This window comes from Primulina tabacum, chromosome 7 (genome assembly GCF_025594145.1).
Source record: "Primulina tabacum isolate GXHZ01 chromosome 7, ASM2559414v2, whole genome shotgun sequence".
Taxonomy (NCBI): Eukaryota; Viridiplantae; Streptophyta; class Magnoliopsida; order Lamiales; family Gesneriaceae; genus Primulina; species Primulina tabacum.
In genome coordinates this window covers 21,312,293-21,326,610 of record NC_134556.1, presented here as the reverse complement: position 1 = coordinate 21,326,610, position 14,318 = coordinate 21,312,293, and the positions used below count along the sequence as shown (strand labels likewise).

At 41.1% G+C, this 14,318-nt stretch overlaps 1 pseudogene; it reads right to left on the bottom strand.

Moving 5' to 3' along the window:
• Positions 1-13,480, bottom strand: part of LOC142550601 (uncharacterized) — a 64,863-nt pseudogene extending 51,383 nt beyond the window's left edge.
• Positions 13,481-14,318: the final 838 nt, after the last annotated feature.

The following is a 14,318-nucleotide window of genomic DNA, read 5'->3' as shown; positions in this document are numbered from 1 at the left end:
GGCTAAATTGTTCGATGATCAAAATTTCAGTTGCAAGCCTTCCAGGTCAACTGTTCTTCAGACGAAACTCATCCATGCTGGGATTTTGGTTGATTAAATCACCAGATGTATTCCGCTTGAGCCTAGTTTGAGTCTGCTCGACCAGTTAGCTAGCAAAGAGATTTCTGTGCAGCATTTCAAGCAGTCAAGACAACCAATTGTTGGTATATCCAGTTCTGTCACACATAAACCGACTGATATCTGATGTTGTTTAAAATACGCTATTATTGTAGCAATTTTCCTTTCAACTATTTTATGTACTCAAATGTAAAAATACAAGGAAATTTTATTTGATTTAATATAAACATCTTGATTATCCAGCTCTGTTTCGTTGTGACTGAATGGATATTTCCAGTTTTTTTGTCTCCGTTGCTTGAATGATTATAACCTCTGAACGAATGCTTAGATAATTACTTCTCAAATACGGGCTTTTATTCAGTTTTTTAGGGGGAGTTTTTCATGTACTCTCAAACTGAAAAATTATTTTTCTATCATTTTTTTAAAAAAATTCAGTTGTTAAGGAGGAGCTTTCTTTTCCTCAACTGAAGGTGTTCTCTTAACTCTGTTTTTCAAAGAGGTTTTCGATTCAGTCTTTGAGGGGGAGTTTTTCTTTTACCCTCAATCCTTAAATTGTTTTTCAAAACCGTCTTTAATTCAGTTCTTGAGGAGAGCTTTTAATAATGTTTAAATGGACTAACATTTGAACTGAATATATTGTTCTTAACTACTCATGTTTTGTAATCATCAAAAAGGGGGAGATTATTGGAACTTTTCAAGTTCGCAATCTAAATTTTTATGTTAACAAAACTTGTTATTTTTTGTTACTAATGTTTTACCTTAGTGTACAGAAGCTAGGATCAGTTACGAGGTGCCTGAATCGCAAACTGAAGACCCAACTAATCGCACAAACTGATATGTCATAGGAGCAGTTCAGCTGATTGTCCAGATGATAGGTGGTTCAGCAGGAGAACCTCAGAAGCCTGGCTAGCCGAAGGAGTGTTCAACTGATGAAGAGCCCAGCTGACCAGTTCAACTGAACAAAAGCGAAATCAGTTCAACTGACGAGTCAACTGATTTCGCTAGCCCAACTGAATATCAGTTCAGCTGACTAGTTTGGAGCATCAGTTAGAATTCTTCAGTTGTAGATCAAGACAAACTCTTTCAATGGATTCCAGCTATACACAAAGTTACAAAGCAATTGTCCAGTCAAAGGACAATAATGAACGTTGCATCAGAGTATTAAAAAGACACACTTTTCAGAAGGGCAGTCGAAAAGTCAAGAGGCAGAGTCCAATGAATGAATTCAAGATGCAACGGATACAATAATTGAGTCTCACTATACGATCAATTTCACGCTTATATATAGAGAAGATCAGTGGAGATGAAAACATGTGAGAACAAAATAGAACCAGAGAGAGTGTGGAAAAAGAAAGGGCACGCTTATTTGCCTATCTGCTTTCAAGAAGCATTCAGCCTAGAGGGAACTATTCTCAGTCATATCAGCTTAGTTTAGAAGATTATTTTCCTCAGTGTGTGAGAACATCCTTGTTCAGTTCTCACACACGAACACACTCCACCGCCACTCAAATACAGTCTTGCACAAAGACGTTAAACTTGTGTGTATAGTATTTCTCACATAGACGTTAAAGACGTATTGGCTGGAAGGTGCTGTCTTCAGTCTAGACTAGGAGTTTAGTTAGGCAGTGGGTAAGTCCTAAGCTGGGTGGGTTTGTACCAGTAGTTGTATAAATCAAAGTCTTCTAGTGGATCCTACGGGAGGTGGTAGAAGGGGTGACGTAGGAGCAGTTGAAGTCTCCGAACATCCATAAACATATCTTGTGTATTTAACTTATTAACTGTTGTTTTCAAACTGCCTTGATCAGTTAGAGCATCTGTCAGTTCAGTTCTTGTCATGAGTGAACTGATATATGCGACAACTGATCCTTTGCTTCTTTTGTTATTTAGTTTACATAAGTTAAAAAGTTTTCTAATTTAACAGTCTTTTGATTACTTCGAGTTTCTTCAGCTTGGTTTTTAACCAAACTCGATTTAATTCATCGGTGTTAACATTCTTATAATACGAGCAATTGCAGCTCTTTGGAGAATATCTTATTTGAAATGCCTTTCAAAGGCACCAGCAAAAGGTCCTTCAGACGCTATGGCAATGATTCAAACTCATACGACGCCTCAAAACAACGACGCATAACAACGATGCAGCACAACCCATAAACACGACATTTTGACACCAAAACACTTCCTAAGACTTCTAATGCATTCAAGTGCCTATGGACACAAAACGAAGCACCAAAAATAATCCCAACATCATACTCATAATACTTAAACGTTGCTGGGATCACCCAATGGTTCCCAACAAATTTGCAACAAATAAACTTCAAGAACACGTCAAGAACATATTTTCAGAAAATCGCAGTTTGACCAGTCCCACAAAAACAATCATAACTCACTCATTTCTTATCCAAAAATTTAGAATTTACTGTCAAATCGAAGGTGACAAAACTTTCTTCGTTTTATATGTCGCGAGTTTTTCCAAAAAAATCAACCAAATATTCACAGCAATCGAAATGACAGCAGACACGTTTTGAGATCTAAAATTTTTTTATCTAAAAATCATTTCAAACGTTTTTTTCTCAAACTTTTGCACAACATACATAGATTTTCACGCATAATAAACATCAAAACATATACTATGATGATATAGATGAAAAAACAAAAGAATATACATGCCTTGATCTTTAAAACTACCAAAACGGTGATACCGAAGCGAGAAGGATGCGAGGGTTGATCCGAGATGAACCTGGCACAATTTTCTTGAAGAAAAGTGGACGAAAATTGCAAAGGAAGGGGCTGCTGCTATAAACTCTTAGAACCCTAAGTTTTTCCTTTCAACCAAATGAATGAAGATGCAATGAAATGTGTGTGTGTGCAATAGCCAAAGAGTGTGTGTGTAATTGTGGGTGTGTGCGTGTAATTAGAGGTTAATTAGGGGAAAAGTGCTTAATTAATAATTAAAAATGTTAATGAGAATGTTAATCCACACTAACCTTAATAAAATCCCTTAATTTAAAATAAAATGCACAAGTGACACATCTTCAAAAGTTTAAAATCATAAAATCACCTAATAATTAAATTAGGCTTTTAAAATGAATCCTAACTTAATATAAAATACGACATTTTAAAATCGTCAAATCGTCACCGGTTTGAATTCCTCGATCCCGCATCGAATAATCGCCTGAAACATGAAACTCAAGAAAGTGTTTTAACCTGCATCACATGAACATAAATAATTTAAAATAATTCAAATTCGTAAATCATGCACCGCTAAAATCATTATAAACTTAAATAATTAACAACAATTTAAATAAATGAATGGGTTTTACGTGTACAAATTTTTGGGCTCTACAGAAAGATTAGGAGTATCGCCCTTGGCATAAACTGCAAACCAAATCTCCGAATCTCTGCCTGCAACGGTCTCTATACAAAAAGCTGAGCGATCACTGCAGTCTTCCTACTCATTGCGTCGGTTACCATATAAGCCTTACGCGGATGGTAGCTAATGTCGCAGTCGTAGTCCTTCACTAGCTCTAACCATCTCCTCTGTCTCATATTCAGCTCTTTCTGTGTGAAGAAGTACTTCAAACTTTTGTGATATGTGAAAATCTTGCACTTATCCCCATACAGATTGTGTCTTCGAATCTTCAAGGCGAATACTACTGCTGCTAGCTCGAGGTCATGAGTCGGATAATTCTTCTCAACCTTCAGCAGTCTGGACGCATATGCTATCATTCTGTCATGCTGCATCAGAACTGCGCCCGAACCTAGCTTCGAAACATCTGTATATAGCACATACTTGCCTTTCACTGATGGCATTGCTAGAACTGGCGCTGAAGTCAATGCTCGCTTTAGCTTTTCAAAACTTTCCTAGCACTCTGATACCCAAATGAATTTCGTATTCTTCTTCATCAAGGCGGTTATGGGCACCGCAATAGAAGAAAAGCCCTGAATAAACTTTCTGTAGGACCCAGCTAATCCCAAGAAACTACGGATCTCTGTCACACTCTTAGGCACTGGTCGTTCTCTTAATGCCTCAACTTTGCTGAGATCCACCTTGACTCCATCTTGGGAAATGATGTGGCCAAATAACGTCACTCTGTCTAGCTAGAACTCACACTTGCTGAACTTGGCATACAACTGTCTGTCCTTCAAAGTCTGTAGCGTGGTCCTCAAGTGCTGAGGTGTTCCTTTCTGCTCTTTGAATAGATCAGAATTTGATCTATGAAGACTATGATGAACCGATCCAAATACGGATGAAATATGCGATTCATGAGATCCATGAAGATTGCTGATGCGTTAGTCAGTCCGAAGGGCATCACCATAAACTCATAATGCCCATAACGCATCCTGAAATCCGTCTTGTGACATCATACTCTCTCACCTTCAGCTAGTGATATCCTAATCGAATATCTATCTTTGAAAACATTGATACTCCCTGAAGGTGAACAAATAGGTGTTCGATCCTGGGCAGAGGGTACTTGTTCTTGACTATGACTCTGTTCAGTTCTCTGTAATCGATGCAGAGTCTCATGCTGCTGTCTTTCTACATCACAAAATACCGACGTGCCCCATGGAGAAAAACTCGACCGAATGAAATCTTTTTCCAGCAAATCCTGAATCTGATCTTCAATTCTTTCATCTCTGCAGGTGCTAGAAGATATGGTGCCTTAGAAATCGGCACTGTACCCGGTATTATCTCAATAGAAAAAACCATCTTTGTCTGGTGGAATGCTAGAAACATCTTCACGAAAGACACTGAGAAAATATTTGGTAATCTTGAAATCCTCCAGTCTTAGACTGGCTCAGACACTGACACAATACTCGCTAGGAATGCTTGGCAGGCTCTCTTCATAAATTTCCTCGCACAAATGCAGGAAATGATGTATGGCATTTGTTTGTTCCTTGCTGCCTCGAAAACAAAGGATTTCCCGTTGGGCGGTCGCACAGAAACTGACCTTTGCCGGAAATCTATCGAAGCTCCATTCGTCAAAAGTTAGTCTATACCCAGAATGATTTCAAACTCATGCATTGGTAGCACAATCAGATCTGCCTGAACAACATCCTTCTGCAATTGAAGCTCCAAGTTCTTCACTATCCTCGAGGTAAACATCTGATCACCAGAAGGAATCGAAACTCTAAAACCTAAATTCATGGCTTCTTGTACGATCCTCAGTCGCTTGACAAAAGTCTTGGATATAAATGAATGTGTAACTCCTGAATCTAGAAGTGCATAAGTGGCTACACTTGAAATAATTATACTTCCTACGACAAAGTATACCATCAAATTCTTTCAAGCCTAATAATTAAAGAAATTACGTCAATAAAAACCCATAATTCTTGATAATTATCTAATTAACCCTTAAAAGTTCCCGAATTTGCACATCTCCCAATCTAAATTTTCGAAAATTAGCACTTGAGCCCCTAAAAATTTTTGTCTTTTTTCCCAATGGTCCTAAATTTTTCGAAAAAAACTAAATTTGGCCCTTTAGTTACCGAATTTTCAAAATAGTCCTTGAATTTTTCGCTCATTTCAATTTACTCCTTAAAATTCTTAAAGTAAACCCATTCAACCCTTAAATCCAACTAATTAGAACATGCCACCTATTTTATTCTAAGTTCTCGATCCTAAAAGTAATTCCAACAATCAAAAAAATTAATATCCCATGCAATCAAAGCAACATAAAGGTTTTTAAACAAGAATGTTACAAGTGATCAGTGTCAAGTCTGGCTCTGCCTCCGCCTACTCGACATGCATGACATAGGCTTTTCCAGTAGTAGGGTCCTTTTTCCTCGAGCAGTCTGCATCTTTGTGGTCCTCCTCCTTGCAGATAAAGCACTTGAATATCCCCCACATGCACTTACCGAAATGGAACCGATTTCATTTCTTGCAAGGTTGTTCTCTCTTCTGGCTTGGGGGCACCTGGAGCCTGTGATAGCCTCTGCTGCCCCAGTTTCTTGAACTGCCCTCGGGGCTTCTGTTGTCCCTGATTCTTAGGTGGCCCTGTAAACTGCTTCTTCTGAGGCTGTGAACTCTACTGAGCCTAATGCCTCTTCCGCTGCATCTCCACATCTATAGCCCTCAGGGCCTGCTCTGCCTGAAAAGCACAAGCAGTGGCAGCATCTTAAGTAGCCGGCATCATCAACATGACATCCGGATGAATGGTGGGTTTGAGGCCATCCATGAGTGCCTCAGCTTCTTAACTGTATCTCTCGCAATAAGGGGAACAAAGTGACAGCCCCGATCAAACCTCCTGATAAACTCAACAACAGACAAGTCCCCGTGTCCGGAGACTCATGAACTCTTGTGTCAGGCGTCCCCTGACGTCAGTCGGAAATATTTGTTGTAGAAGATGTCCTTGAACTGATTCCAAGTGAGAGAAGCCAGATCCACCCCATGTGCTTCTCCCTCTCAGCATAGAGATGCATCATCTCTCAACATATATGTAGCACATCTGACTCAGTCCCCATCTCTCATGTCTAAATACTAGAAGTGCAGTTCCAGTGACCGAATCCAAACCTCTGCCACAAACGGGTCAGTAGTGCTCCCAAACTCCTTCGGGTTGAGCAGACTGAACTGCTCATAAATTTCAACCTGGGTCGCGGAGCCTGCTGAGCCTACTCCATCAGTCGCGCAATACCCTCTAGAACACGGGTAGCAGGATTGTAACGCCCCAGATTCGACGACTGTCCTCACTGTATCAAGACGAGTCTTTCCAGCGTGCTTATGTCCTCACTCACACGCACCCTGGGAAACTTCCCAGGAGGTCACCCATCCCAAAATTGCCCCAAGTCAAGCACGCTTAACTTTGGAGTTCTTATGTGATGAGCTACCGAAAAGAAGATGCACCTTCGTGATATGAGTAGTACAAATCAAATCTTTTAAGCCCTCTTCAACTGTACAGTCCATTACATTGAACAGTCTCGGAATCCCTCTCATTCCCGTGTGGGTTCGGTTCATTCATGTTCCCTTCACCTAGAAGCCTGCCAGGAGCCGCTCATTGTCCGTGCAACTACTGATGGCACCGGCGATCACCCCCCGCCCTCTTCGGCCCCGGGCCTCACATGCCCACCAGCTTCCGCTTGGTTCGTCCCCGAACCACACCGTACTAAGAGAGGTCGGCTCTGATACCAACTGTGAAGGCCCTCGAACTCCTTGCTTGAAAATTTGCGGAAAATTAAAAATTTTCTTTTTAAAAGAACTTAAATGGCCTCATTCATAAAATCACTGGTGAATCAAGTTCAATATTTCAAAATATTGCAGCGGAAGAAAATCAAAGTTTGCCAAAAATCACAATTTAAAAATATCCAACAACTGATAAAATTGTTTGCGGAAAAACATAACAACTGCTGCACTGAGGTCCTCGGGTGCCACTACTGCCGACCCAAGCTGGCTCACTGGTCCCCGCCCTCGGCCCTGGCCTCATCAGTACCTACAACAATCAAGTCTAGTGAGCCTAAAGACTCAGCATGCATAAATCGCAGGTAACGAGTAAAAATCTGAATTTAAAATATGCATGAGATAAAATATCCTGTCCTGAGGCATACTGAAAATAATCTGTACTGAGCAATTATAATACGTGCATAACTGAACTGGAAGTCACTGTAAAAATATTTGCTCCTTGGAGCCTGTACTGAAATAACTGATAAAATTTTCTGTTGAGATTATGTTTTACGCCTGTGGCCACTGCACTAAGCTGAACTGATCGGTAACTGGCTACCGGGGAGGCTGAAACTGAACTGAGCTGGCCGGTCACTGGCGACCGGGTGGTACCATACTGAACTGATCGGTCACTGGCGACCGTATAAAATAACACTCCCACATAGTGAATGAACCACAAGCCATATCGCATAAATCTCAAAAATAATCATTTTCTATTTAATGCACGTAAAATAATTAACTGGCATAATGAAAATTCCTGTAATTTTACCAACTGGATTGGATTGGATCGTTCCCAGGCTCGCTGCAACCTAACTGTGCCATGAAAAATATGCAATAGCTTAAACATGACCAACTATGCAATTTACGTTCAAAAGATGCGACTATGACGCCTAATGACTTCGCATTTAATCATGACTCCGAGCCAACCTGAACCGACACTGAACCGACGTATAGTCATGATTAAAATACACTGAAAAATCATAAAATAATGTTCCTAAAATGATAGGGTAGAAATCTAGGTGAAATGGAGGCCAAAACACGAAACGCTCTTTCGAGAGTCAATTTGGCACATTGCACCGTAAATTCTCGTACGACCTCAAAAATGATCCAAATGACGAACGGTCAAAAACATGTCCTTCCTAACTCAATGAGGCACTGTCCAGTCCAAGGCCATGGACTAAAAGCCAACCAAGAACTCAAACGATGCTTCTGAACAGCAGCATACTTGCTGTCAAAAAAATACAGCAGCTGCGCACTACAAGACTTGCATTGGTTTCGAGACTATCGGCCATTAGGGGCGTGAACCACCGACCAGAGACTCTTACCAACATCCCAAGGAATGATTTGAACCATGGCTAAGGGCCCTAGGCCAGCCACAATCCGCATCACACCAAATCTTAACCGAAGGGTCCAACCGAGAGCAACGTGCATGCGTGTGTAGTGTTTATGCTATGATCGATGTCTTGCGTCGTTCCAGTGGCCATTTGATTGACCATGGCACGATCTAGACATCTAGGAGCATGATATGAACCGTGGCTAAGGGCCATAGGCCAACCAAGATCCACACCAAGCCACAAAAGAAACGAACCATATGCTGAAAAATGGAAGGGCCGAATGGGGAAAGGGGCTGTTCTTGTTGATTATTTAAAAACCGATGAGCCATGGACCAAGCCACCAAAAGGGCGACTTAGTCACGTCTTAGACATGCTAGGGAAGTGATCCAACCATGGCTAAAGGCCCTTGGGGCAGCCAAGATCAGATCCACAACCCTTGACACAAAACTGAAATTTCGAATCACATTTCTGCACTTATGGGGAACTTGCTGTCATTTCGGTTTTCCAGCAAGTATGGGGCTGGTTTGAATGGACCAACATGGTCCTAATGCATCCTACTACATGTATACAAGCCGCCTTGGGAGCCTGGAGTCGATCCAATACCTGAAACCATCAAAACTCAGAAAAACGTGAAGCTTGTCAAGGGAAGTCGAAAATTCTGCATGTGTGCTCCAAAATATTTTGACATGGATCTCGATTTTTACTTGCTAAAACATGATCATGTACTGAAAAATAAATGATAATATGACTTGATTGAGGTTTGAAAGAAATCTAGACATGCCTGGTTTCGTTTCGAAAGAAAACGAAAAGAAGAGACGAGACGGCGCGGAGGAGACGGAGTGGCTTGCTTCTCTACCTTTCTTGGCTCTCGATTTTTCTCCCTTTCTCCCTAGCTGCTATCCACGTTTTTTCTACTGAAAAGGGGTCTTATTTTCGGTGGAGGTGGAGGGGGGAGTGATGGTTATGAAGGTGAGGAGAAGGGTGCACAAAAATAGGATCATATCAAGACCAAGTCTTCATGCATTTGATTTTTGAATTTTGAATTGCTATCAAATGATTTCTTGGGTGGTTCTAGACTATAGTGGCCGATTTTATCATGCTAAACAAGGGTTAGGATAGTGGTCTAGTATTAATTAATTAAGGTGGAAAAATAGCTAAAAGAATTAGCATGCTAATCAACCAAGAATGGGTCAAAGGTGAGTTGGCAAGTCCTAGTTTGTTCTTCTAGGGGTGTGGCCGAAAATGCATGATAAATGGTAGGGGGAAAATTGATTATCTAGTAATTTAATAACCCTTAAAAGCCTTACTAATCCTTTAATTAATTTAGTGAACTAACCCCTTAATTAAGTAACTTAAATGAGCTCATTTCTTAATCACCTCCAATAATTTAAATTAAAATCCTCAACTAACTTAAATAATTCCTTAAACTTCTTTTTAACTTAAATGAACTTAACTAGGACTTGCCAACTCACCTTTGACCCATTCTTGGTTGATTAGCATGCTAATTCTTTTAGCTATTTTTCCACCTTAATTAATTAATACTAGACCACTATCCTAACCCTTGTTTGGCATGATAAAATCGGCCACTATAGTCTAGAACCACCCAAGAAATCATTTGATAGCAATTCAAAATTCAAAATTCAAATGCATGAAGACTTGGTCTTGATATGATCCTATTTTTGTGCACCCTTCTCCTCACCTTCATAACCATCACTCCCCCCTCCACCTCCACCGAAAATAAGACCCCTTTTCAGTAGAAAAAACGTGGATAGCAGCTAGGGAGAAAGGGAGAAAAATCGAGAGCCAAGAAAGGTAGAGAAGCAAGCCACTCCGTCTCCTCCGCGCCGTCTCGTCTCTTCTTTTCGTTTTCTTTCGAAACGAAACCAGGCATGTCTAGATTTCTTTCAAACCTCAATCAAGTCATATTATCATTTATTTTTCAGTACATGATCATGTTTTAGCAAGTAAAAATCGAGATCCATGTCAAAATATTTTGGAGCACACATGCAGAATTTTCGACTTCCCTTGACAAGCTTCACGTTTTTCTGAGTTTTGATGGTTTCAGGTATTGGATCGACTCCAGGCTCCCAAGGCGGCTTGTATACATGTAGTAGGATGCATTAGGACCATGTTGGTCCATTCAAACCAGCCCCATACTTGCTGGAAAACCGAAATGACAGCAAGTTCCCCATAAGTGCAGAAATGTGATTCGAAATTTCAGTTTTGTGTCAAGGGTTGTGGATCTGATCTTGGCTGCCCCAAGGGCCTTTAGCCATGGTTGGATCACTTCCCTAGCATGTCTAAGACGTGACTAAGTCGCCCTTTTGGTGGCTTGGTCCATGGCTCATCGGTTTTTAAATAATCAACAAGAACAGCCCCTTTCCCCATTCGGCCCTTCCATTTTTCAGCATATGGTTCGTTTCTTTTGTGGCTTGGTGTGGATCTTGGTTGGCCTATGGCCCTTAGCCACGGTTCATATCATGCTCCTAGATGTCTAGATCGTGCCATGGTCAATCAAATGGCCACTGGAACGACGCAAGACATCGATCATAGCATAAACACTACACACGCATGCACGTTGCTCTCGGTTGGACCCTTCGGTTAAGATTTGGTGTGATGCGGATTGTGGCTGGCCTAGGGCCCTTAGCCATGGTTCAAATCATTCCTTGGGATGTTGGTAAGAGTCTCTGGTCGGTGGTTCACGCCCCTAATGGCCGATAGTCTCGAAACCAATGCAAGTCTTGTAGTGCGCAGCTGCTGTATTTTTTTGACAGCAAGTATGCTGCTGTTCAGAAGCATCGTTTGAGTTCTTGGTTGGCTTTTAGTCCATGGCCTTGGACTGGACAGTGCCTCATTGAGTTAGGAAGGTCATGTTTTTGACCGTTTGTCATTTGGATCATTTTTGAGGTCGTACGAGAATTTACGGTGCAATGTGCCAAATTGACTCTCGAAAGAGCGTTTCGTGTTTTGGCCTCCATTTCACCTAGATTTCGACCCTATCATTTTAGGAACATTATTTTATGATTTTTCAGCGTATTTTAATCATGACTATACGTCGGTTCAGTGTCGGTTCAGGTTGGCTCGGAGTCATGATTAAATGCGAAGTCATTAGGCGTCATAGTCGCATCTTTTGAACGTAAATTGCATAGTTGGTCATGTTTAAGCTATTGCATATTTTTCATGGCACAGTTAGGTTGCAGCGAGCCTGGGAACGATCCAATCCAATCCAGTTGATAAAATTACAGGAATTTTCATTATGCCAGTTAATTATTTTACGTGCATTAAATAGAAAATGATTATTTTTGAGATTTATGCGATATGGCTTGTGGTTCATTCACTATGTGGGAGTGTTATTTTATACGGTCGCCAGTGACCGATCAGTTCAGTATGGTACCACCCGGTCGCCAGTGACCGGCCAGCTCAGTTCAGTTTCAGCCTCCCCGGTAGCCAGTTACCGATCAGTTCAGCTTAGTGCAGTGGCCACAGGCGTAAAACATAATCTCAACAGAAAATTTTATCAGTTATTTCAGTACAGGCTCCAAGGAGCAAATATTTTTACAGTGACTTCCAGTTCAGTTATGCACGTATTATAATTGCTCAGTACAGATTATTTTCAGTATGCCTCAGGACAGGATATTTTATCTCATGCATATTTTAAATTCAGATTTTTACTCGTTACCTGCGATTTATGCATGCTGAGTCTTTAGGCTCACTAGACTTGATTGTTGTAGGTACTGATGAGGCCAGGGCCGAGGGCGGGGACCAGTGAGCCAGCTTGGGTCGGCAGTAGTGGCACCCGAGGACCTCAGTGCAGCAGTTGTTATGTTTTTCCGCAAACAATTTTATCAGTTGTTGGATATTTTTAAATTGTGATTTTTGGCAAACTTTGATTTTCTTCCGCTGCAATATTTTGAAATATTGAACTTGATTCACCAGTGATTTTATGAATGAGGCCATTTAAGTTCTTTTAAAAAGAAAATTTTTAATTTTCCGCAAATTTTCAAGCAAGGAGTTCGAGGGCCTTCACAGTTGGTATCAGAGCCGACCTCTCTTAGTACGGTGTGGTTCGGGGACGAACCAAGCGGAAGCTGGTGGGCATGTGAGGCCCGGGGCCGAAGAGGGCGGGGGGTGATCGCCGGTGCCATCAGTAGTTGCACGGACAATGAGCGGCTCCTGGCAGGCTTCTAGGTGAAGGGAACATGAATGAACCGAACCCACACGGGAATGAGAGGGATTCCGAGACTGTTCAATGTAATGGACTGTACAGTTGAAGAGGGCTTAAAAGATTTGATTTGTACTACTCATATCACGAAGGTGCATCTTCTTTTCGGTAGCTCATCACATAAGAACTCCAAAGTTAAGCGTGCTTGACTTGGGGCAATTTTGGGATGGGTGACCTCCTGGGAAGTTTCCCAGGGTGCGTGTGAGTGAGGACATAAGCACGCTGGAAAGACTCGTCTTGATACAGTGAGGACAGTCGTCGAATCTGGGGCGTTACAATCCTGCTACCCGTGTTCTAGAGGGTATTGCGCGACTGATGGAGTAGGCTCAGCAGGCTCCGCGACCCAGGTTGAAATTTATGAGCAGTTCAGTCTGCTCAACCCGAAGGAGTTTGGGAGCACTACTGACCCGTTTGTGGCAGAGGTTTGGATTCGGTCACTGGAACTGCACTTCTAGTATTTAGACATGAGAGATGGGGACTGAGTCAGATGTGCTACATATATGTTGAGAGATGATGCATCTCTATGCTGAGAGGGAGCAGCACATGGGGTGGATCTGGCTTCTCTCACTTGGAAGGAGTTCGAGGGCCTTCACAAGGATCAACTGACGGTGGTGGGGGAAGACCTCTGTCACCTCCAGGATTATCATCCTGCATGTCTGTATTGGGAGTTCTTCTGAGAGGCATAATATCTGAATACAGTACAAATTCTAAACGTAGCTCATCATGAAATTCAATCTAGCTTTCAAATATTTAATCTCCAAAACAAATAAACAGCTAAACATGTACTGTAGAAAATATATCGTGTAATCATGCAGGTGGTAGCATTAAACTTTCAAAACATTTAAAACATGAAAACTTACAAACTTGAGGCTTGACGACTGAGCTTCTGAAGCTGGCAGTGGCACAACCCTCTACAATAAACCTTGCTCTGATATCAACTGAAACGTCTACTGCCAAAAATACTACTAGAGAAAAAATTTAAATAAGGACATGACTAAAACCAGCCTTACATATACATCGATGAAAATTTTGGAACAAGCAATATAAATTACCTTCCCACGACTAAAAATAATTTCAATTAAAAAATCTTAAAATGCAACCAAATCTCCTAGTATAATGTTTAAAATGAGCTCAACATCTGTCCAAATCATCAACGTATAAAATATGAAAAAACTTTTAAAATATTGTTTAAACTCATGACAACAAAATCATAATATGCAGAAAAATGCAAGGTCCTTGGGTTTTCCAGTGCACCACCAGTTCCAATCCACTCAGTCCTCGGCACCTCCAGTCTCCTCATCAACAAATTGTTCACCTGCATCGATCGCACCTAGTGAATCTAAAGACTCAACATACCTGAACCGATATAACAAGTACATATTTATATCATGCGACAATGAAAAATACTGTAATTAAAATAAGTTTAATGAATCTTAAAAGCATAAGCATGAGCATAAACGTGTCGAGTCATATCAAATCATGTCATAACATA